Source organism: Passer domesticus, chromosome 17 (assembly GCF_036417665.1).
Source record: "Passer domesticus isolate bPasDom1 chromosome 17, bPasDom1.hap1, whole genome shotgun sequence".
Taxonomy (NCBI): domain Eukaryota; kingdom Metazoa; phylum Chordata; class Aves; order Passeriformes; family Passeridae; genus Passer; species Passer domesticus.
Genome location: NC_087490.1, coordinates 13,336,104 through 13,359,949, shown reverse-complemented (window position 1 = coordinate 13,359,949; position 23,846 = coordinate 13,336,104). Strand labels below are relative to the sequence as shown.

Genomic DNA, 23,846 nt, shown 5'->3' with positions numbered 1-23,846 from the left:
TATCAGCACTGACATTAAAGTAATCTAGAAAAAATACATGATATAAAACATGGCCTTTTTCTTCTGTAACACTGATAGCAACCTTTTTCTCCTAAGAGGCAGAAAGGAAACACAAATGAAAGTGAGAAAAAAGAAGGGGGGGAACCTCCAACCTTTGTAGTTGTGTCTCTCTTAATTGATCTTTCATGTGCCAATTTAAATCAGCCTTGTTTTTCTAGCCATTACTCTAGCCAGTGCATCCTGCTTTAGATCATTTCTTTTACTTTCTATATTTTTAAGGACTATCTATTCGTATCACCCACTCAAGGAGCCTGAGTCAGTGAGAGTAACAAACAGAACATTATTATAGAGAAATGAGAGCGCTGAGAAATCAGCAACTGGAAGATACCTCTGTAACTAATAAATGAAAAGAACCTTTTGAAGGCTCCAGCTGAAAAGATATTTTATTTTATTTTTTCTCCTGTGTGTGGGATTTGAGATGTGTGATTCTATGGAGCAGCCAGGCACCCCTGCTGCTAGGCCCTGGCTAGGAGTTGGCCCCCCTCTGGCAAATGTTATGGAGAATTGGGAGGAATTTTATGGCTGTCTTTTCCCTCAGCTCTTTTTTCTTTTGTCTTCTTTGAAGAATGACTTTAGACATTTTATTTACATATTTAACCATGGATGAAAGAGGAAAAAGAAAGCATTTGGGCCGTTGTGGGAATAGTGATATGTTTAAATTAATGGAAATCTTATTAGGCTTCTAAAATTTTAAGCAAAAGATTTTTAATGAAACTTTATAATTAAACATGATTTCAAATAATGTGCCAGCTCACAGGAAGGATGCATTTCTCCCTCTAGCTATCCATCCCCCCACCTCCCAAAAATGTGCAGAGGAATAATCTCTATTTTAAAGTCCAGCTCTTCTTCTGTCCCGTAAGGAAAAGATTTAAAAACTTGAATACTTAATAAGGCATGAGATAATTCAAACCATAACTAAATATTTTGTAGGTAAAGCAAAGCATAAACGAGCCAGGAAAAAGCCCCACCAGCCCTCGTCCCTGCGATGGCAAAGTTTCATGCTGCATAATCTATTACAGTGGCAGTGGAATAAAACACTTTGATATGGCTGATGGTGAAAATCAAAGTTGCATCCATTCAATCCATGTTAGAGACACTGGAAATTACAGAGCCAGGCAAGGTTTTCTGAAATGGGATTAAAGAAGACCCAAATAATCCATTTGAGAGAAAATGTTCTGACACTTCAGCAGTAAAGAGAAATGAAATGAGCAGCTTGGGGAGCTGAAGAGTTAATTAGGACATTAAAGATTTTTAGTAAAATAGTCTGAATTACTTACGAGGAACAATGGTGTGTCATGACACAACAGGAACTGATATTGACAATCCCATGTTTAAGAAGTCTGTAGCTATAACTGATTTTCAAGTTTAGTATTTCTGGCCACCATTTATTACACAAAAAAAAGAGAGAGCAGTTTAATGTTAATGCCAGTCAACAATGCTATTCTCATCTGTATTTTTACACATTCATTCACTTTTTAACTCACATGTTTTATTCCAGCAATGAGTTCTATTTATATATTGAAAACACAGGCATTAAAACATACATATTTTAAAAAATGTTAGCCGTAACAACTGTGAAAGAAAAGGATCACACACACGAAAAGAAAGCTGATAGCTATTCTAGCAATGTTAGAAGCCTGCATTTCTTACTGAATTTCCACTAGATATTAATAAAATTACATGGCATGCAGAGAAATGTTTATTTTCTAAACCAAATGGGTTTATTTTTCACTAGGCACAGAATCTTTGTAGCAGTTTTCCTCCAAAATTTAAGTAAACATGTCTGCCTAGCAGGACAGGCACACTGAGGAATATTCCCATGCAAGTGCGAATCCGCACAATGCACAAAAGTTTTAATTGCCTTAGAAAGCCACCACCACCACGAGTTAAAAGAATTAAAAACAAAAACAAATCATAAATGGGTGAGTGGGCTGTATAGTATTGCTCTAATACAATTTAGCTGGCTATTTTAAGGGCACTTCCCTTGAAATGTGGTTTGAAATATTACCAAAGGTTCGACGGGGTGCATTAGTGTGAATTGCAAATCAGAACATTTCTTTAATCCCCTTTTCATGGCCTGGCTTCGGATCAGTGGCATCTAAGGGACTCCCCACTGCTTCTGGCTCAGGAGGGACCATTCACTGGGGCAGCTTCCCTCCTCTATTCCCACAGTCCAGAAAACAACACCACAGACAGACACCCTCCAACTAAATTAGATTAAACTCCTTCTCTTCCACAGCACATTAGCCTTTTCACTGCCCAAGATTCATTATTCAGCTACTCTTAATTTAAAGATACAGTATTTTTCTGCTCTTAGGAACAAAAACAATGAACAAAACTAAAGCCAAAGCAGAAAAAAAAAAGGAAATTCCTGGTCAGAAATAAACCTGGTAATGCTAAAATTACATAAAGACAGGAGAATATCCTTTTCACTTATACTCTGATATTACAGGAATAATATAACTTTAAAGCACAGGTCACAGCAGAAAGTTGTACAGACACTTTAAACAAGAACAGGATCAGTAGAAAAAGAAAATGCACACAGATTTTCTTTTCTTACAAACACCATTTGATAACCTTCATTCACCAGTCTTTCTGCCTGCACTGTTTGCCTATCTTGCAGCCAAATCTGGGCTTGTAAAGGCATAAACAGTGAAAACTGTAGATGGTAGCAAGGATTAATTAGTTCTCTTGTTGTCATTTCCCCCTTATTTCCATCCATAACTTCTCCACTCCTCCTTCCCAAGGTAAAACCAGCCTTTGAAGCCCTCTGCCATGCGGGTCTGAGCCTGCACCTGCTCACAAGCAGAGACTGAAGCAGCCAGAGATCTGCAGGGGCAGCCAGAGATCTGCAGGGGCAGCCAGGCCGGGCAGCTGCCCTGGGGGCTCAGGGCTCTGCCTTAGTGCCACTCCTGGGCACTACTGCCCGTAACCCACGGTACCTGGGTACCGCCTGGAGGGGCAGAGGGACAGCAGGATTGGTACCTGGGTACCACCTGGAGGGGCAGAGGGACAGCAGGATTGGTACCTGGGTACCGCCTGGAGGGGCAGAGGGACAGCAGGATTGGTACCTGGGTACCGCCTGGAGGGGCAGAGGCAGAGCCCTAATGCTCTCTGCCATTCCTGTCTCTGATGCAGGAGGAAATGAAGCACTCTGCTGCAGGAGAGTCTCTCCTCCTCATGGCTGTGGGAGCCCAAGGAGGCCGAGGGCAGCGTGGTTCAGAGCACACCAGGGCAGGGACTGTCCTGTGCCACACCTCAGAGCACACCAGGGCAGGGATGTCCCTCTGTGCCACACCTCAGAGCACACCAGGGCAGGGACTGTCCTGTACCACACCTCAGAGCACACCAGGGCAGGGACTGTCCTGTGCCACACCTCAGAGCACACCAGGGCAGGGACTGTCCTGTGCCACACCTCAGAGCACACCAGGGCAGGGACTGTCCTGTGCCACACCTCAGAGCACACCAGGGCAGGGACTGTCCTGTGCCACACCTCAGAGCACACCAGGGCAGGGACTGTCCTGTGCCACACCTCAGAGCACACCAGGGCAGGGACTGTCCTGTGCCACACCTCCAGCCTGGGCTCAGTTTGGGGCTCCTCAGGACAGGACAGGCTTTGAGGGGCTGGAGCCTGTCCAGAGAAGGGTCTGTAGCTCAAACCTGGCGAGGAGCTCCTGTTGTGATTCATCAGCTGTTCAGCAGCATGACTTGGGATGCAGTAGATGTGTCAGTGCCCTTTGTCCTTCCCCACCCATTCACTACTTTGCTGGTGTTGCTGTGGTCCTTGTCACTTCAGAAGACTGTTTGCACTTCTACAGTGCCTCACTTGGTAATGGCTGTGGGCTTGTCCCACGAAGAAGAGAGCAATTTTAGTTGTATCAGTAACTCCAAAGTGCCATGCAGGAAAGCTGACACAGGGGTGACCCTGCATCTGCCAGAACCCTGGAACCATGGATTGTTAAGGTTGGCAAAGGCCTCTAAAATCATCAGGCCCAAGCAATGGGTTTAAGATGATTTGGAACACAAACTAAAATGCCAGACCAGTCTATGTGAACCTTCATGTCTTCTCACTCACTCTAACTTATACTGCTGTCCTGAGGTAATTTTGATGGATTAATAATGGTGTCAATTTTAACCTTTAAGAATCCTTGACACAGTTCACATCTGAACCAAAATTAACAGTGGAAAGATTCCCATATGTACATGATATTCCCCACAGGAATTGTTGTTCCCCATTATTTACTAGGATATATTGAGGAAGTGCCAATCCCACCACAGCTTTATGTTCTGCCCCTCTGCTAGAGGGCACTGGCAGAGACAGGATATCCTGCTGGAAGGGCTTCCGGCCTGACCTGCTGATCCTTGTCACATTCTCAGGTAGCAGGAATTCCTGAAATGGGTTTAATCACTGCTGTAAGTTGCCCTTGCACATTCTCCATCTGGCATTTGAATTTGAAGAGTGTGATGGCAATCACACGTTCTCTGAAGGAAGCATGAAGAGTGAGAAATTGAAATGCCATAGTTTGGAATGCTATTTATTATTTCCAGATCACAAGAAAGAGATGCTCTGTGTACGTTGCATGCGAGAGGCACAGGAGGGACCGAGCCAGCAGTGGAGGAGCCGTGTCCCATTGCCCAAAATCAGCACAAAGGTCACGTATAAAAGCTGGTTCTATCCAAAAGGGGCTGCTGTGTTTGTAGCCCAGCCTTTCCCTCAGCTGGTGCCACTGACACCGAATAGCTGGTGTAGCTGGTGGCAGCAGCTGTAGTTTCAATGCCAGGCTGCAGGACAAGGGGGACGGCTCGGGCTGCGTTTGGGCCAGAGGGGCTGTGCCTGTGTGAGCCCCACGTCCACTCACAGCCTACACCCATCCCACTGCCACCAAATACAATCTCTTCTTTCACCCTCACCATACAGAGCACGACCAGGCTGTACAGAGCAGGAGCTGGATAGAAACGTTAAAGCATTTGACAGAGAATCCATCTGGCTCAAACCCACAAACTGCCAGCGTGGGACAGAGAAAGGCACAGAAAACCTTCCTGTACAGTGGAGTTACACCAGTAGGAAATACGGGGAGGAAGTGTTACATCTAGGTCACTCTTAGATGTTCTGAGGTCTTTTTTCCTATTTAACTTATTATTATATGGAAGTGATTAAAACCCAGTGGGAGGAAAGACCTGCTCAGTCTGAAATACTTGTACCAGATAGGGAATGCACAGACAGCAGCATGGTAAAGTATAATGAGATATTAGTCTTGGAAATGTCTCTGTGTCCTCCAGCCCCTTGTCTAGCTTTGTGTTTTCCCTGTCTTTAAATGAAAAATATTCTGCTTGATGAAGGTGAACAGGAAGAGCTGGGACACAGTGGTGCTGAATGCCCCATTACTCCACGAGACAGTGATCAGGAAACTCAGACATTTGGGAAGGTACTGCCAGGCCTTTCTAGATTCACTGCCAGCTCAGTACACATATATTTGAGTCTGGCAGTCTCCTGTTCAACAGCACAGGAACACTGTTACATGCTGCACACATTAGGCAACCATGTATACAAAATCAATTCAAAGCAGCTGTTGGAGACCAGAAATTTTAGGGGAGCTATAGGGTGAATTATTCCATCTATACATCTTTTTTTTTGAAAGTGGGAATGCAAAGGAGGAGGGAATGAAAAATTGATACTGCTCTGTGCTCCAGATGAAAGAACAAACATAATTTTATTTTCTTTAATGACTCTACTGGATTCTGAAATTAAACCCAGCGGGTAAAAAGATCCTGTGCAGATTTCAAAAGAGATCATGTAGTCTGTCCATGTGCTAAGGCAGGCACATTTTTTAAGCCCTGCCATGTTCTGTAAAACTGAAAAAGGGTTATCCCTGTAAGCATTCTGCTTTTCAAAGCCATCTCTCTCCCTCCACCTACCCCAAGTCAGTGGATATTCCAAATAAATGCCATCCTAACTTTAAATGTCATTTTGTGGTTCCTCCCTCCACGTTTAGAAGGAGAATTGCTGTGTACTCTGCATTAAATATTATTAGACCTCAACATACAGACAGCACACCCTTTTTTTTATCCTCTCAGCAGGACCAGACAGAAAAAGAAGCCAAAAAAACAAACAAAAAACCCCCAGCCATATAAATAACTGAATATAATCCCCAGTAGAGATTTCAAACCAATTGAACTGAGAATAGCTAACCTTCGCTCTGAACTCTCTCCAGCTGCAGGTTAATGCAGTTAATTGCAGAGCACCTGGTCTAAGCCTCAGGTGTATGAATCATCCCCCAGCACACCTTTCAATCCTTCACTCTCCCCTAATGGCCCGGGGCAGCTGACAGGCCTGCTGCAGCTTTGTTCCTGGTGGGTGTGCCAGTCTGCTGTCAGAACTCCCTGCTCAGGAGCCAAGGCAAGGCTGCTCTTTGCAGGCTCCGTGTGTCCCTGCCGGGCTGGGAGCCTCCGTCTGCTCGCTGAGCATCCCCTGTCTGTGCACACACTGCTCAGCCCTTCAAACCCCAGGCCAGTGCTCGCCAGTTCTTTTTCACTCCACAAGTGAGCTGCTCAGCCCTTCAAACCCCAGGCCAGTGCTCGCCAGTTCTTTTTCACTCCACAAGTGAGCTGCTCAGCCCTTCAAACCCCAGGCCAGTGCTCTCCAGTTCTTTTTCACTCCACAAGTGAGCTGCTCAGCCCTTCAAACCCCAGGCCAGTGCTCGCCAGTTCTTTTTCACTCCACAAGTGAGCTGCTCAGCCCTTCAAACCCAAGGCCAGTGCTCGCCAGTTCTTTTTCACTCCACAAGTGAGCTGCTCAGCCCTTCAAACCCCAGGCCAGTGCTCGCCAGTTCTTTTTCACTCCACAAGTGAGCTGCTCAGCCCTTCAAACCCAAGGCCAGTGCTCGCCAGTTCTTTTTCACTCCACAAGTGAGCTGCTCAGCCCTTCAAACCCCAGGCCAGTGCTCGCCAGTTCTTTTTCACTCCACAAGTGAGCTGCTCAGCCCTTCAAACCCCAGGCCAGTGCTCGCCAGTTCTTTTTCACTCCACAAGTGAGCTGCTCAGCCCTTCAAAACCCAGGCCAGTGCTCGCCAGTTCTTTTTCACTCCACAAGTGAGCTGCTCAGCCCTTGTCCATAGAAAGCCTGTTCTTGGATGCAGATTTGTTTATACATCAACAGCAAAAAGGCTAACTGAATTAACTGTTTACCTAAACACTGTAGCATAGATGCCTATAACACATGTACAGCCATGTGTGTTTTATAAATAAATACCTATGTGCACATGTGTCAGGCACTGAAATGCCTACAGGGTCTTTTGGTAAGGGTGAGCTACTTGTAGATACTTGAAGTTCTTGCTAGTCTGGGATTGATTATGTTGTGCTTATTAAAGTGGTTTGCAGCTTTAGACTGGTAAATATAATTTAAAAAGGGCAGGACAATGTTTTGAAAATAGTTGGTCACTACTTTGCACAGACATGGCTCTGAAAGCGCAGTTTCATTTATCTCACCAAGTACTAACTGAACTACATCTCTTTACAAGGGTGTAATAAATCCTGTCACATGGCTTCCTTCAGCTGCTGGTGAGACACAGATAAAGAACATGAAACTAATGGACATACAGAAGGCTGGTGGAGAAAAGTCCTGAAGAGAAGGCAAATGAGCTGTACTGAACCTGCACTTTATACACAGAATTAATGGCTCTTTTTACAAAAATTGTACTGTAAGGACAGTCTGGATATTATAAAACTGCCCTCTTTGGCAATACTGATTCCTTGTTTTTTGATGTGTGCTAGCACAGAAGATTGGGTTACTCCTTCAATTACACGCAAATAACAATCAGACATTGTCACAACAATCTTGATGTTGTCATCTTTTCCATTGTAACATTCCACTGCACTGGTTGGCAAACTACCACCCAAATATCAAAGTACTCACTCCCAATGATTATTATTTCAAGCTACTTATTTTCAGGCTGCCTGATACTCTTGCTTTCTGCCTCTTGCTTCATTAAGTGTTCCCATATATAATGAGAATGTTACGAGTGTAAAACACTAAAGCTCTGACTTCATAGCATTTGACGTTTTCTTTGTCCAAGCATAATGAAGGAGCATTCCCAAGGGAAGTGTGAACCAAGCCCTGCAAGCCCCACGAGCAGGAGCCTTCTGAGGAGCTGGGATGCCTTGCAGACAAAAAAGGCCAAGTCTGCTGCCATGGGAGTCAACATCAGAACCCTTTCTGCCTTACGCAGAGTCAGCACTTTGCAGCTGCAGAGGTGATGCTCAAATGCAGCTCTGGAGCCTCGGTGCCAGCACAGCTCAGGGTGAGTGACAGAGCCAGAAAAGCAGGGCATGCAGCTCCCGCCCAGCCACAGAGGAGTTCTCTTACACACAGAGGAATCTCTGTGTGTGATGCTTGGGTTGGGACAGATGCTTATCTCTGATAACCTGTAGGAAAGGTGGTGGCACCTACTCTAATCTAAGGATAAGGTTTAAGGAATTAAAACAGTTTCTGTGGTTACCATCAGAAAGTGATCAGATCAATATTTAGATCAACACCTGAGGTCACTACGGTGTAACTTCCTCCTGTGTACTGGTTCATTCAGCTGGGTGGACAGGCCATCCTCTGCTGCAGTGACACAGATGTGCATCCATCCTGATGTGACAGGAGAACCCACTTGTGCAATTCGTTACCCAGAACTGTCTGCTGCAGGTCAGGCATTACTCCCCTACTGTAAATTCACACCATCTCTCTGTAGGGGCCTGAACGAGGCCTGGGCATCCCTTAAGCTTTTTAGGTAATGCCAAAGTGATGAACAGTAGAGAATTTCACCATAAGACAAAGGTCCCTCTTAAATTCTGTCTGTAAAACAGAGTATATTAAAAAGCAGCCATTCAAAATCCATGACATAAATGGGAAGTTGCTCCAGCAATTCTAATTTTGTTCAGTTATGGACTCTAGAATTTGCTTTTAATGTTTTCACTGTCCTTGGCTTTGGGTTTATTAAAAATTCAACTTGAAATTCAATTAGATGATAGTTTATGTCATTGGAGTAAACACAGATTTACCATCAGATTGGGTACCTAATTTCAGTTTTACTTTACCACGTCCAAGCAATGAAATAATACAGTTACCATCACCTCCCCATGTCTATTGCCCCAGGTACTCCTGCAGAATCTCTCCTTCAATTCTAGAACAAATGTTTATAAAATGCTCTGTCAAAGGTAAAGCAGAGGACAGACACATCCCTTCTTCAGTCTTATGATGAATGTTTGCTGACATAGGTCATAAACTTTATAGCATTCATTCCAAACAAAAGCCTGCTATTAAGTAGTGGGGGATATCTGTAACAGGGGAAAGAGGAATACTTGCTCTTGTTTGATTTTATTGCTATTGCATTTCAGTGTTTGGGTTATTTGGGGTTCTTTAAGAGGGAAATAAAAGAAGCGTGGACTTAATTTTGTTTCGCTTCTAATCTCTTGCCAAATGAATGAGCTGGAAGCATTTTATCCTGACAAAATATGGTCTAAGCTGCGAGAGTTCTGACTCATCTGCTGCTGTCCAGTCTCCTTTGAGAAACAGTTTTGTAGCCAGGGAAAGTTTTGGTCCATGCAGTCTCTGTTAATCTGTTTTGTTATTGGAGATCTTTGAGCCTGGGATCCCCTGCCCTGTGACACGGGAGCACAGGGGAGCCCCGAGTTTATGGGTGAGCCAGGTAATCAATCAGTGCAGACAGCAGGGCCTACAGACAAGATTTAATAAGAAGAATGAATGGAGCCAGCTAAGCCCCCAGGGACAGATGAGCCTACTTCTCATTTTCTGTTTATTAAAACCATTCATATCAATTTGTCATGTGGAAGCATTTAGTTCATTCAAGCACAAGTGTAATTTAGAAGTCTTATTAATAATACTTTAAATACAGACTGTCAGATTCCTTACACACAGTGATAAGAGAACCAGAGTGGCAGCTTCAGATGCCACTGCAAAACGTACTAAACAATGGCTCAAACTTCCCTTTTTGTAAGTTCTCTGAAGCCAGAGTAGTTGCAGAAGGCATGAATTTAGGAAAGCACTCCAAAGTCCACATATGAACTTCTCTGAAGTTCCCTTTTTTTTTTTCATTAGCTTTCTGAGATTTATCTATTTGCTCTAATTGCCTGTGAACTGATTTCAAGACTTGTAAGAGTTCCTGGAAAACTTAAAAAGTTTATTGGATTTTTTCCTTGGGATGAGAAGCATCTCGCAAGCTCTTGCACTTGTGAAACCAGAGGCTAACTGCTGGCTAAGTGCACTGCTGCATTTTGCACTCCCACTGCAAAGATGAGGTGTCCTCATCCGTGGAGCTGTGAGGAGCTGGAGCCCAGCCCTGCTTCACCAGGCAGGACTAGGTCACAGCACTGCAGCTGTGGGCATGGCTCTCGGGAGGGTGCTCTTTCTGAGACATTTAACAGTGAAATTTATCCAAAAAATGCCAATTGCTGGGGAGCTAGCCCTCTCAGGCTGTTTTTCAGCACATGACCTTGTGCAAATGTTATATTTTTATGATATTTGACTCAGTGCTCTACCTGTCTGTGTACTGGTCTGTGCCTTTGGGCTTTGTCCAAAGCTTGCTGAAATGAGGTTCTCTTCATTTCCTTGAACTGTCCACAGCTCAGAGCCTCTAAATGCCCAGTTCAGAGTGTGACAAATGTCTGTTTGTGAACTCTGGCAGTGCAATTGCCAAAGAGCAAGTTGAGGTGCAGAAGAGGTTTCCTGGTGTGGCCTTGGCTTTGCCTTACCCTCTCCCATCCATCACCAGTAATCCAGACACTTAGCCCTGGCATTACATCCATCTTCACAGATGTAATTAGTATCACACCTACAGGCTCTGTTTCCTTTAAATAATCCTTTGATGAATGCTAGAGATATTAAGCATGTTATTAGAAGGAGATGGTGCTTAGAAGAAGGAAAAAAATGCTGTGCTTCCTGACTGCTTTGTTCTTTTGAATTATTACATGGTAGAAAAAGAAAACAAAACCTTTTCTCTCTTCCAAAAGAATACACAAATTGCTGCTATGGATTTGATTGAACTGTTTCAGGTTGCAGTAGTTACTAAAACCCAGGGCAGAAAGGAAAGGCAACCTCAAACTCTCAAAATATTCAATAAACTCATGGCCCAGGACTAGCTCAATACACGACAGCCTATAAACATCAAGGCTGGGAATAGAAACTACCTCTTGGTATGAATGGCCAGACCAGACCTCCCTCCTTAAACTGAGCAGCTACAGTCCCTGGTAAAGTTTTATAGCCCTAACAAGACCTTTAACAAATTAAAGCCACTGGAACCAGGACTTTGTTCTTTCTTTTCAAGCTGCCCACCTTCCCATTCCTATCCAGAATGCCAGTGCCCCACGGATGGTTTTAATTCAGGTACAAAGCTTAATGTTCATACAATAAACCTTTCAAAGAAGAATTTAGGTTTACTGGAGCTGTTTAATTGTCATAGAAGCTCCGCTGTAATGAAGAAATACTTCTGTCATATTTGTATCTTTGTTATAATTGACTAAATCTATTAGAATATATTCGTAGCTGAGGGAAGACTGGGATCCCTGTGACTGCACTTATATTTGCATTATTTATGTAGCAACAAGAACTAGATAAGGCAGAGAAATAAGATCCTTGATCATCATCTCCTTTGATCATCCCCCTTCCCCCAGTGCATGCACAGAGCACACCATGGAGGTACTCTGGTTCAGATCTGGGGTTCCACGGAGCACTTCCAGGAACACCACACCAAAATGCTGCCTTTGAGCCTTCACTGCGGGCTGCTTGTGCTGGCTGTGGCAATAGCAGCTATCAGCCTGAGGCTGCTGGGCTCACACGGGCAGTGCAAACCCTCCTGGGCTGCCCTCCTGCCCAGAGCAGGGGCACCAAGGTGCACTGGAGCCAGGAGGAGGGAGCAGTGACCAGTCCGAGGTCGCTCCAAGCTGCCCAGGCAGGAGCTGAGGAGCTGCCCCACTCAGTTCCCCTCACAGACACTCACCAAGGTGCACTGGAGGCAGGAGCAGTGACCAGTCCGAGGTCACTCCAAGCTGCTCAGGAAGGAGCTGAGGAGCTGCCCCACTCAGTTCCCCTCACAGACACTCTCAGCAGTGTCAGCTCCTGCCTGCTCCTGCTCCCCAGTGAGGCAGGGGCTCCTGGGCAGTGCTTCCAATGGTGCTGTGAATGTTCAGGCATTTTCTCCCTTTCCTTCCTCTGAGAACCTTCTGTTTTCTGTGGGCTTTCACTGTTTGAATTCCCAGCCAAAGAGAGATGCCCCCAGAACACCGGCAATGATCCAAGGGAGCCCTTTGCATGCAGCTGTGAGAAACACACAGCAAGGATTCTGCTTCATTCTCACTTTAGGGTTCAACTGAAAATCACATTTCCCAAACTGTTTTCCCAGTCTGTTCACGAAAGCTCTCGGGTTTAGTACGAAGCTACCAAAAAATAGAAAATTGCTACCAAGACTTTGCATACTTAAAGGAAAGCACATTCCCATCCATAACAGGATGTAAACCATGGCAGTGAGCAGAAAGAAAATGCTGGGGAAATCCCTTCCCATTACATGTAGGAGATTTGGGTTTAGCTCTAGATGGTTTTTTGAATTCATTGTCAGGTTTGGCATGTGCCCTTCTGCTGCTTACACAGGAGCCTAAGAATCAAACAGAAATTCTGAGGATGTTGTGTTTGAAATCAGCCCCTGTTTGTTAGGGAGCTTTCATGGTCCAGGTGTAAAATCTCCAATAAACATTAGACATAGCTGAGACAGACAAAACCACCCCTGCTCTGACAAGATGTGAACCATGAGGCCACAAAGCACAAAGAAGCAGCTTCTGACATCGAGACACACATGGTATTCTTAACTGACACCCATAAAACTGAAATTAGTCAAAACACATTCTTCACCAAGGCTTGGAGCTTGGAGCATTTACTGCACACTGAATAAAAATCCCCACAAAAGAGAAAACTTCAGCTGATGAGACTAAACTTTTGGTCTCCAGAGCAAAAATAATTGAATTCATCTGATCTTTAACATCTGTACTTCTTTGTCATGAGGTACAGACAGAATCTTGTAAAATAATTTTGTACAAGTACTTGGGCTTGGTTATTTTTAGATCTGTAAAGCTGTGACTGTACAGAAAAATGCCCACAAATATCTATTCCTATATCAGGGATTGAATACCTGTTGATAGTCAAGGCTCAGACAGTCAGAGAGCAGAAAAATCCCATCAGCCCTGCTACGTCTTCCTCACGGGAATAACCTCAGGGCTGAGGGACAGGCGTGGGCTGTGGAGTCAGAATTACCCAGAGGGCTGGGCTTGGTGCTCGTGCATGAGCTGCCAGGTCCAGGAGGGGCTCACCCCTGAGCAGGGGGTGCTGCAAAGGCCACGAGGGATGCTCAGACAGAGCTGCTGCTGTTGAGACCCTCCTGCTCACACCCTGGCATCTCTCAGCTGAGCTCAGACGTTGTGACAGCAGCACAAGGCTCACAGCACTTAGAAAAACACATTCATTTTCTTACAGGCTCCCCTGACAGCAGTGTGGTCAGGTAGAAGCTGGAGGGGTGCAGCAGCGTGCCAGTAAAAGTTTGTTTTCTTCTGCCAAGGAAAGTGCTGTTTTCAAGGCAGAGTCAATTAAAGGCAGGGGATGTTACCTTGAGGAGCCGCTTTGTTTACATTTCAAAGGCCCAGTCCTCTTCTTAGACTGATCCTGTATCATGCAGATCCTTAATGAAAAGCATTTGTTTGGTGTTCTACCTCAAGAGCAAAGTCGATGCTCCCAGGACAGTTTGGCTGTGAGAAAGTGTTTGTGAGTGCCCAGACTCTGCAGTCATTGAGATAACGACCCCACATCTGCACTTTGCAATGCCCTTCTCAAGGAAAGCACAACAATATTCAGATCTATGACAAACTTACAGGACTTATCACCCCAGCCTGATTTAGATAACTTAGTTTCCATCTAAGTTCCTGAACTCAACCTGAAATAAATTACAGGACTGAACATTTTTGTAGTTCTCCTTACTCAATACCTTTAAGCAATGTTCTTTTCAGTGACAGCATCTGGCTCTGGCCAACAGCAGTGGCACCTTTTTTCAGAGGGTTTTGGAAGGGTTCTCACTACACCAAGAAATGAAAACAATGGAAAAGTGACAAGGAAAATGACTGCAATCATGTTACGTATTTTCTGGCTCTCGCTTCTCTTGTATGATCATTTTAAAAAAGGTACTCTCTGCCTCTGCCTCTATTGATGGCTAGAAATTAAACTTAAAGTCTACCTGTAAGTTACATTTGAAGAATTTTTGTGATAAGAACCAGAGAAAGCTACAAGAACTTCATGTATTTAGAGAAGCAGACTCTCCTGTAATGTAAAATAGCTATAAAATTGCTATATATATATATATAAAAGCTGGTGAAGCATTTTAGCACCCATCACTTTGATGCCTAGAAAATAACTGTAATTTCTTTGATGAGAGATCTGCGCAGTCAGTACTGTTCTGGAGTACATACCAATCCAAACCCCCTCCATCTAAAGGCTCCCTCAGATCTAAAAGCCAAGCTTTCCTTGTTTCATTCCTGGGGTGCTGCTGCAGCCTAGTCTGGAGTGCTTGCTGAGCGAAACGTGCAGATCCATCCCAGCACACGGGATGTGTTTAGAAGGAAACAGCAATGAAGGTTGACTCCTATCCACGCCTCAAAGCCCTGCAGAGGTGTTTGTCACACACAGAGCCCCTGTGGCCCAGCTGCCAGTGGCTGGGCTGGCTGAACCAGCTGACTCTGGCTGTGCCAAACAGAGCTGGAAACGCTGTACCCTCAACCAGAAGAGCTTGAATGACAAGTGACTCGTATTAGGAATTCCTTCTGTTCAATCAGCTCCCCTTGATGTGAGATAAAGAGACTTGATGAAAACAGACAGAATCCAGTTCCAGTCCCCTCTTGGGAGGAGTGAAGACCTTTTTACATAGGGACAAATTCCTTCCTGGCATAAGGCTTTCTACTGGAGTGGAATTATAGCAGGGATGAAAACGGGTCATCTTGTTTTGTACTACATGCTTCACATCAGTGAGGGAATAAACTGGGTCTCAAAGGAGAGGTGATAAAAAGTCAGCCCTTGTGCTTTTTGTGATTTCTTTTAAAATATAAAACCTCCCAATGCTTCGTTTTTAAAATATATTAGTTTGATTTATCACTGACTTATGCAACACTCTGTGCAATGACAACCAAAAGGTTTTTGTGGAAAATAGAACACACTCTGAAATCATTCAGAGCCAGCAAAACATATGTGCCATGGCTCTCACAAAGACAGCCAAAATCACCTGGTTTAAGCAGCCAACTGGAAGGAGAAAAAAGACCAAAACAATAAAACCCAGCAAAGGCTTCTAATCATTCTTTGTATCTCCCTTTTGGTATGCTTGATTTGAGATGCTTTAATGAATCCTCATTCTCAGACTAGTGCTGGGTACCTGTTCCTGGGAATCAGGCACATCACAGCAGTCACCCAAAGGCATTTAGGGGAATATTCAAGGACCTCAAGCACAGCTGAATATTTATTTTATGATTCTATCCTGGTCTGAACTGTAGTTTTTGTAACCTGAATATCTCTTTTGTGCTACTCTGAATATATTTACAGTACTCCATAGTAATGGTTGCAAATGCTGCAGTCACACTCCCATGCAGAGCCGGCTGCACTGCTTTGATCATCCCATTATTTGGGTTATTTTACGACAGTTTTAAATGGCTGAGAACTGCACAGAGATGACTCAATTGTATCATTAGCCATGAACAGCAAGTCCATGTTAACAAGATGTAACTACCCCTGAACAATGTAAACAGGAAGCCTGGTGCTGGAAATTCATTCTGATGATTTCCACTTTTCTTACAGGTCACAAAGAGAGCCACAAATTAAAAAATGTCTTCACAAAGTGCCAGCTAGGAGTTTAACTGTAGCTGGACCTAAAGAATAGATGGTTTTGGCCATTCTGAAAGGTATTTTATGTCACCATTCACAACAGAATGATGTGAAAAGTGTCCCAGCATTTTAATTTAGTAATTGCATAAAAAGCTCCCGGTGATTTGTCTGACATAATACACAAAAATAAATAAATATTAAAAAACCACTTCAAAATCTTTAGTGCTTTCTTGAATGTGGTTATAAGCATAACAGCCTTGATTCTGTGTTTTCATGAGTTCAGAGGGAAGTGACTGTGACTGAAATGCTGCCAGGAGATTCCTCTCCGCTACCCAGTTTATTCAGCAGAGTAAGTATGTGGTCTAAACTCTTCTGTAATAGGGATATTCTGGAAAAAAACTAAATCTCAAATTCTGGCTATATACACAGTGTTGTAAAATGCTATGTGTTGGCAGGATTTGGGTGTTTGGTTAATTTGGATTTTTTTCTTTGCTTCTTGTGTTGCTGTTCTGACTTATCCCAGAAATCTTCCCAATAAGTTCCCGAGAGAGGGACCTCAGGCAACAGAAAAACCCAATTTTCTACTGTATGTCCCAGGCAGGTTGATATAATCTATATATAATCTATAGTGCAGAATAAATTGTGTCAATAATTATACTTGATTTTACGTAAAAGTAGCCTCTAGAGAAACAAGAGGACAAATCAAATGAAAACACAGTAATCTGAACAAATGTTTTCAGTACTAGAAGGTGTAAGGTGAGCAAATTGGTGCCCTAAGGACAAGGTGAAAATCCCCAGCCCCCCTTTCCAAAGCAAACAAATAGCAGTGGAACGTAACTTGACGCTCTCTTCCACCAAGGGGGGACATTTTGCCAGCCACCTTTTCCTCTGAGGTTGCCTTCACTTGGTTTTCGTGCAACCTGATCCTGGCAGGAGCTCCCCAGGGCTCTCAGCTCTGTGCTCCTGTGCCCAGCAGGGCTCACCTTGCCCAAAGGTCCCCACCCGCTCAGCAAATGCCGACTCAGACATTTCACACACGGATCAAGTGTGGCATTTCTCTAAGGCACCAGTGCCAAACCCAGCAAGTGTTCAGTCTTTAAGAACCCTCTGGCAGCTGCAGGTTTTCAACGAGTGAAGGTGTTTCTCCCCAGGTAACTCATATTTTAAAGCAGCAGAAATGGAGGACTTCTAAAAAAGCCGGGAAAAATTGATTTCTTGAAACTCACATACAAATCAATAATGTAACTAGAAACACAATCCAGAAAATTTAAAACGTAGTACTTTGTACCATCCAGGTTAACAGTGACCAGCTGAGACACACTGCAAATTTGTGTGTCGAGGACTGGCTCTGGTATGGATTTAGTAAGTGGGCTGAAAAACACAGCAAAGCAGCACCAGAGCTTGTACCAAAGTTGTAGTTGGAATATTTTTTGCTTTGATGAAGAAACTATTTCACTTTGATTTTAGAGCTTCTTTATAGCATTTGAGTGGCAGGCAGCCCTTTACATTATTAATAAATGTTTTGAATTTAAAGTCTTTAAACTAAAAAGTTTTTGTGGGGAGGAGCTTTGAAAAACCAAGAAATAAAGGAACTCATCATAACACTTATAAGATAAAGCTGCTTTTTTCACACTGAACTTTGGTTTAATGTGCTAGAGTCATTATTTTAATCACAAATTCTATGTAATGTTGAAATAAATGCCAAGGATGACGACTAGAGGAGTTCTGTCTTTATAAATCTCCCATCAAACAAAGTGGGAATGTGAAAGTCTGAGGAGTGGAAAGGAGGGATCACTTCATCACCTCAGAACAAAACTCAGTCCTGTAGAGAGGCCGAGCCCAGACAGAGCTTGTGCCCTGAGCAGTGCAGAGGAAGAGCCTGGTCCAGCCTCCAGCAGCAGTGGAAAAGCTCTTCTGGAAGTGCCCAGAAGCAAATCACTGTACAAGGATGTGAGATGCTCCCTCTGGCCCTAGGGAATTCCTCCAGATCTGCTGCTATTTTCTTTTATTGATCTGAATTCCTTTACTCATTAAATAGACAGGCTCAGTGCAGGGAAGAGTTTTCTTTTCCCCAGAGGTCAGAAGCAGCAAAAGACCTGCTTGTGCTCCAAGCCCTGAGCACAGCCAGAGCCCAGGCAGCTGTGCTGGTCGAGGGCTGAGGCCCAGGGCCCATCCACATGAAATCCTCTCTCCAGGCACACTGACAGCACACACAGGTATAAAACACCTCCTCTTATTGATCAAGCCCCACAGGTACAGTAGAACTGGCTTCAGAGAGCAGGAAATTGGGAATGTTTGCCAGCTAATAACCAGCTGGGGGCTGCAGGAAGGGGCCACAGGAGACAGTCCATGGAGTGAGAGAACGTGGGGACACAGGATGAGCCAAGGCAGGGGATGAGCCACCTCTGTCTCCAGGAGGGCGAGGGTGTGAGGTGGAACCAAAAGCCTTTCCTTGCCTTGGTGGTTTTACTCCTGCAGCTGCTAAAAAATGGGCTGACAGCTGCTCCTATTGCTGCAGAGATGGCTCCTGATCACTCTTCTCCCCAAATCAACTCTAGACCCACCTAACCTAGCAGCTCCTTTGGTTGCAGCAAAAGAAATGGAGGGAACAAATGGTGCTTGAGCAGCTGGTGTCCTCCTGCCCAGGGGAAACAATCTGTCACCCGCATGTCCGAATCTGCCTCAAGCACCCCCTGCACCCACAGAGGGATTCACTGGAATGCCATCCTGGATACCAGCGTGGTGTTTAAGGGTCAGGAATGGGAAGTTTTCATAACTGTGTGGCAGAAAGCACAGAGGTTATGTCAGCCATCACACCTGCCTTTGGGGGAGAACCCATGTTTCCCAAACACTCCAGTCTCACAGACAGGGAGGCATTTCCAGCACCCCTGCTCATCCCCTGGTGTGGCATCGTACACTATGAACTCTTCAGTGAAGCACAATTGCAGTTTGCAGAGGTTTCTACTGAAAAACACCTGCCAGCTGTCATTCCCATTCATGGGCTCGCTGGGAAACCTCTGAGGGATGTGCAGCAAAGTTTTTAAGTCTCTTGCATGGCAGCAGAAGTGTCAGCAGCAACCAAAGGTCCCAGCCCACTGCAAAGCCCTTCATGACTGTCAGTAGAAGTCAAGTTTCCTGATTCCACTCCAGCAACACAGAGCAGAAACAGCAGCACTCCTGTTCAACATGCAGGAAGTTCACATTGTGGTAACATAAAATCTTAATGCACCCTAATAAATACACTGGAAATAATTTAATAATATGTTTTGTTTCATCATAAATTGACAGGAACCAGTGAATTAAACAGCCCTCTCTAGGTCTTTTCACATGATAACTCTCTTAATAACTGTGGAGTATTTCACCTTTCACAACATAAGGGTTTTGTAAAGTACATTTTAACTTAAAAGAGCCTCAGTGTTTCTGCAGGGTTTATACAGATTGATCTGCAGTAATCTATCTAGAGTTCTTTGCCTTGATGAGAGATATTTGAAGTGGTCCTTACTGTATTCTGAAGCTTCACCCATTGCATAAAAAGCTACTTCTGAAAAAGCCCATGATGTACTGGGTAAAACATCAAGAGCAATTAGATTTAGCGAAATTATTCAGAAGAGGGCCAAGATCAAATAAACATTGCTTTTCCACAGCAGAGGGGAGCAGTCTCTCACTTTTTGCCTAACAACAAGGTACTGAGGGCGGTGTTGCAAGCAGGATGGGGCCAGGCTTTGATCTCTGCAGGGGGCTCGTGTTAACCACCACTGCGAGCTGTCTGCAAGCCCACAGGTCAAGCAGGTATTTTTAGTTCTATTTCCAAGACGTAGAAACATACTTTCTCTCATTTCAACAGCAGAACTATTCATTTTGGGCTGGGAAGGAGGGGGAACTGCAGACAGATATATTGTTGAGATAAATCAAAACAAAGGAGACGGTCGATATTTAGCCATTAAGAAAATACAGAATACTTCCTGTGTGACAGAATCCCTCCCGCCCATTTCTACAGCTATATCCCTCATAAAAGTTAACAGGGAAGAATTAAGGAACAACATTCCACAGCAACCGTCCTAAACACTGCAATGACCCTTCAAACTGAGCATTTTGGATGATTGCTGCAGACAATTTCAGTGGTCAGTGAAGGAAATTAAAGAGAATAATTCAAAATTTATAATCCTGCCAGGATCAGAACAAGCTGTCGTTTAATCCAACATATACAGATAAAATAAAAACAGGAATGGAGACATTAATTCTTGGCTTTTGCTGGAGCTAAATATGATTTGAGTTCATCGAGGCAACTTTAATGACCAAGCAAGAACGAATCCCATCTCATTTCTCTCCTGCCTTTTCCCCAAGGACACTGAGCAGGGGAGACAGAGGCTCCACCTGTTTCCTCCTTTCCTCCCCTGCTAAGGTCTGGGTTAAAGGGTTCTGGTGAAAGCTCTACTGGAAATAGCCCGTGTGTGGTTATGCCCCAAGCCTGCAAAACTTGCACACATGAGATTCCCACCGACTTGGATGGGAATTTTGTGCATAATCATTTCAGTGTCTGACCACAAAAACCATAATTGGAATTAAAACATCAACTGAATTGTTAAAAATCCAGAACCTTGGCACCAAGATAATATGGTTTCACTTTAGACTGAATATATGACATTTACATCTATATACTATTGTATGTGATCCGAGGCATTTTAGTAGATTTTCATTTACTTCACAGAAAGAATAAATTAAATGTTGCCCTAAATGATGCAGCAAGGATATTACAAACACATACCTTAAATCAAAGCAAATTGCCCCCCCAACACCCACTCACCCATGAAAATTATTTTTAAAAGTACAGTGCAAGCCACAACTTTTTCCTCGTATTTATTATAAAAGCTTTCTTTCCCTTAATGTTTGATCTAACTATAAAAGGCAAAAACTGTTTTGTTAGTAAAGCTCAACCTTTGGCAGCCAGCAAAGTGACTGAATTTCCTACAAACAATTTCAGTTACTCCTGTGTTTACCAGTGTGCTTGTTTCCCACAATCCCTCTGGGAGGAGATAATGTCCCTGTGCAGATGTTCAATGTTATAATTGGGCAGCATTCAGCAGAAATGTCATCAGTGACACAACACTTTAACAATAAAAGAAAATGAAACAGACATCACAGGGGACTCCCATTTCAAAGCAAACCTTCAAGGATCTGAACAGGAAGCATATTTTCCATATTACAAGTTCTCATTTAAATTACAAAAGTACATTGGCATTTATTTCCTTAACGGATGAGTTTATCACCAGTTTAGCAATGAGTATCAATGGCAACTGAAATTACAGTTCCTTTCATAGTGTGCTTCTTTTGATAAGTTCTTTCCTTCACTTACAGCCTCTTACAGATTTCTTTTCTTCTGACTGTAACATCCAGCATTTTGCATAAATATACATTTTCATTGTACTAAACTGCTGCCATAACAGCTTTTCTGTGCAGGACAGCAAGAACAAGCCATTTCAGTGGCCTTGTGCCAAGTGGCACTTTGCAGTCAGCTGTAGCTGAGTGCCTGCTCTCATGGTCTGGGAGAGACAGGGAAAGGGCAGACGTGGCTGCACAGTTCCTGTGTTTGCTGTTGGCTACAGAAGCTGAGGTGACAACGTGACAAGTGCCAGGGCTGCACCGCAGGCTCAGGGAACCTGTGCTGAGAGGTTTTCTGTGCCTGAGTGATTCTGCTCACCTGCCAGCAGCACAGACAGGTAACAGCAGCTGCTCCTTTCTGACCATTGTGAGCACCCCCTCGGAAATCTCAGGCTCCCCAGGGACGTCTGCTCTGAATCCTCTCACTAATAACCAGCCCTGTGGAGACCTAATGTGCTGGAAAGGCTGGGAAAAGCAAAACTAATACTGGGGGAAAAGGTCTAGAGGTATGTCTAAAACATTATGATCCAGGTTTTGTTCTCAGATGTACCTTGGGTAACTCTTATTCACATAAGAATTCTGAGAAATTCAGAAACTGAGCAAAATTCAGCTATACCCCATCAGCTTCATCCAGAAGACAAGTGACCCTGGCTTTTCTACATACTCTCCCAGGATTTACACGGTGCTCACTGAATGTCACCAGGCGTGTATTTAGGTGTATTTAGCAGCCTGCAGGGAAGCAGGGGCACACTCTGAGGCTGAGGGCACTCCCCCCATGCACAGCACAATCCTGGGCCCCTGGAGACTGGCAGGATGCACTGATTAACTCAATATTGATGAAGCAATACCCAGCTATTGTCAGATGCCAAGCAAACCCAGTGTGTAACAACATCTGCTGGGTCTCACCTCTTATCTCCATGGACAGCACGGCACAATGTCAGAGTCCCAGATGTCAGCAGGTCCAGAAGGATGAGCCTCAGTTAAACTTGCCTCAGCTGGAGAAGGCTTTGCATTTGGCTGCAGAACAAGCAAACAAATCTAGTTCAGTGCACAAAAGAAAACTTTGAAGTAACTTTCTTATGCAGTCTGAGGTACAATGTGCTAAAGGCTCAAATGAAGAATTGCAGGAGTCCGTACCTAAGGGGGAAAGGAGGGAGCATAAATTGGAGCAAGGGATTCACACAGTACACTTCCCTTCAAAGCATCGTGTACATTTGCAAGCCTTGCAGCTGTAATTTGCATTTTTGTCATAAACATTTTGGTAACACAGTGGAAAAACCCCAGAGTATCCAGAGTGCATCCCAGCCACCAGGTTTGCTGCACTGTCTGTCACAGGGCCGGAGCCTGGACCCTCCACAAAGCCTGGAGGGTTTGGAGAATATTCTTACTAACTCAATGCACCCCACAGTTGCCACCACTCTGTGGGACTTCCAGCTGCTGTAACAGTTTTCTCTAGAATCAGAAGCATTTCCTTAGAATTTCCCTAAGTTTTCCTGGCCCTATCTATGCTTTGCCCCTCTGGAAGTGTACAGCCAAGTAAATGTTGATAAAAATTACAAACTTATCAAATGAACAACATACATAGGAGGAAGAACTCCTTCCATCTCCAGAACTTCAGTCACCAAACTAACACCCTTTATGCTGCTGCACTCCCACGGAGTAACAACAGAATAAAAAACCCTAAAGCAAACGCCTATCCTGTCTTTTCCCAGCAGAGTTTTGACCCTTCCGAAGCAAACATTCCTGGGATTTTATGAAGTCCAGCAGGAACATGGTTTTGTTATTGATCTTATGTGGAAGTTGCACAAATGCTACCAGCCAAGGATGATGATTTGAAAAAGCTGTGAGAGAAATGCCATTACATGCACACATGACCTGTAATGACAGGGAAGGAATAAATATGGAGCTGCTGCCACCTCCTCTGCCCTCCTCACGCCAAACCACCTGCAGACGTGGCTGCTTTCCTAAGCTCCTGCTGCTCTCACTGTGTCTTTGCCCACCTTCTCCAATCCTTTCATCCAATTGCATTTTCCTCTGCACTAAAATCAAATACTTGTTCAAGGCTCTGTGCAGGTGAGGGCAAAATTCCATCTCTTACTTCATTTTTTCTTTGCTTCTCCAGTCTCTCTCCTGAAGGTTCCCTTAATCTCAGCTCAGGCTCCATGCCTTCTGCCCTGCTAAGTTCTTAGGCTGACGGTAAGGTCAGAGTTTTGCCCTGTTCCTCTTTCCTGTACAAATGCAATCTGCAGACTCTGCAGTGCTCTCCACATGCTGTGCCTGTATTTTAACCACTGGCACAATTGTCATGATGTGTGTTTTAGTGGCACCAGCCTGTTTCAGCACCACCAACTGCACGGTTCTGGCTCCTCCTGTACGGACCAAACCCCACAAATTCAGTCCCATTGGTGTGTGACATTTGTGTGACAGTGGGGCAGAGCTGGGGGCTGAGGAGGAAATTATCCCATGTGGATCCAAAACCAATCATACAAATCCTGAGAAGAAAGGA

General features: G+C 44.2%; 1 long non-coding RNA gene across 5 annotated transcripts in view; it reads right to left on the bottom strand.

Moving 5' to 3' along the window:
• LOC135282790 (uncharacterized) overlaps positions 1-23,846 on the bottom strand; it is a 98,475-nt gene that overhangs the window by 48,776 nt on the left and 25,853 nt on the right. For all 5 annotated transcript variants that reach the window (XR_010348835.1, XR_010348838.1, XR_010348836.1 and 2 more), the window contains exon 3: positions 22,247-22,357. This is a non-coding gene — a long non-coding RNA (uncharacterized LOC135282790). The remainder of the gene's footprint in view (positions 1-22,246; positions 22,358-23,846) is intronic.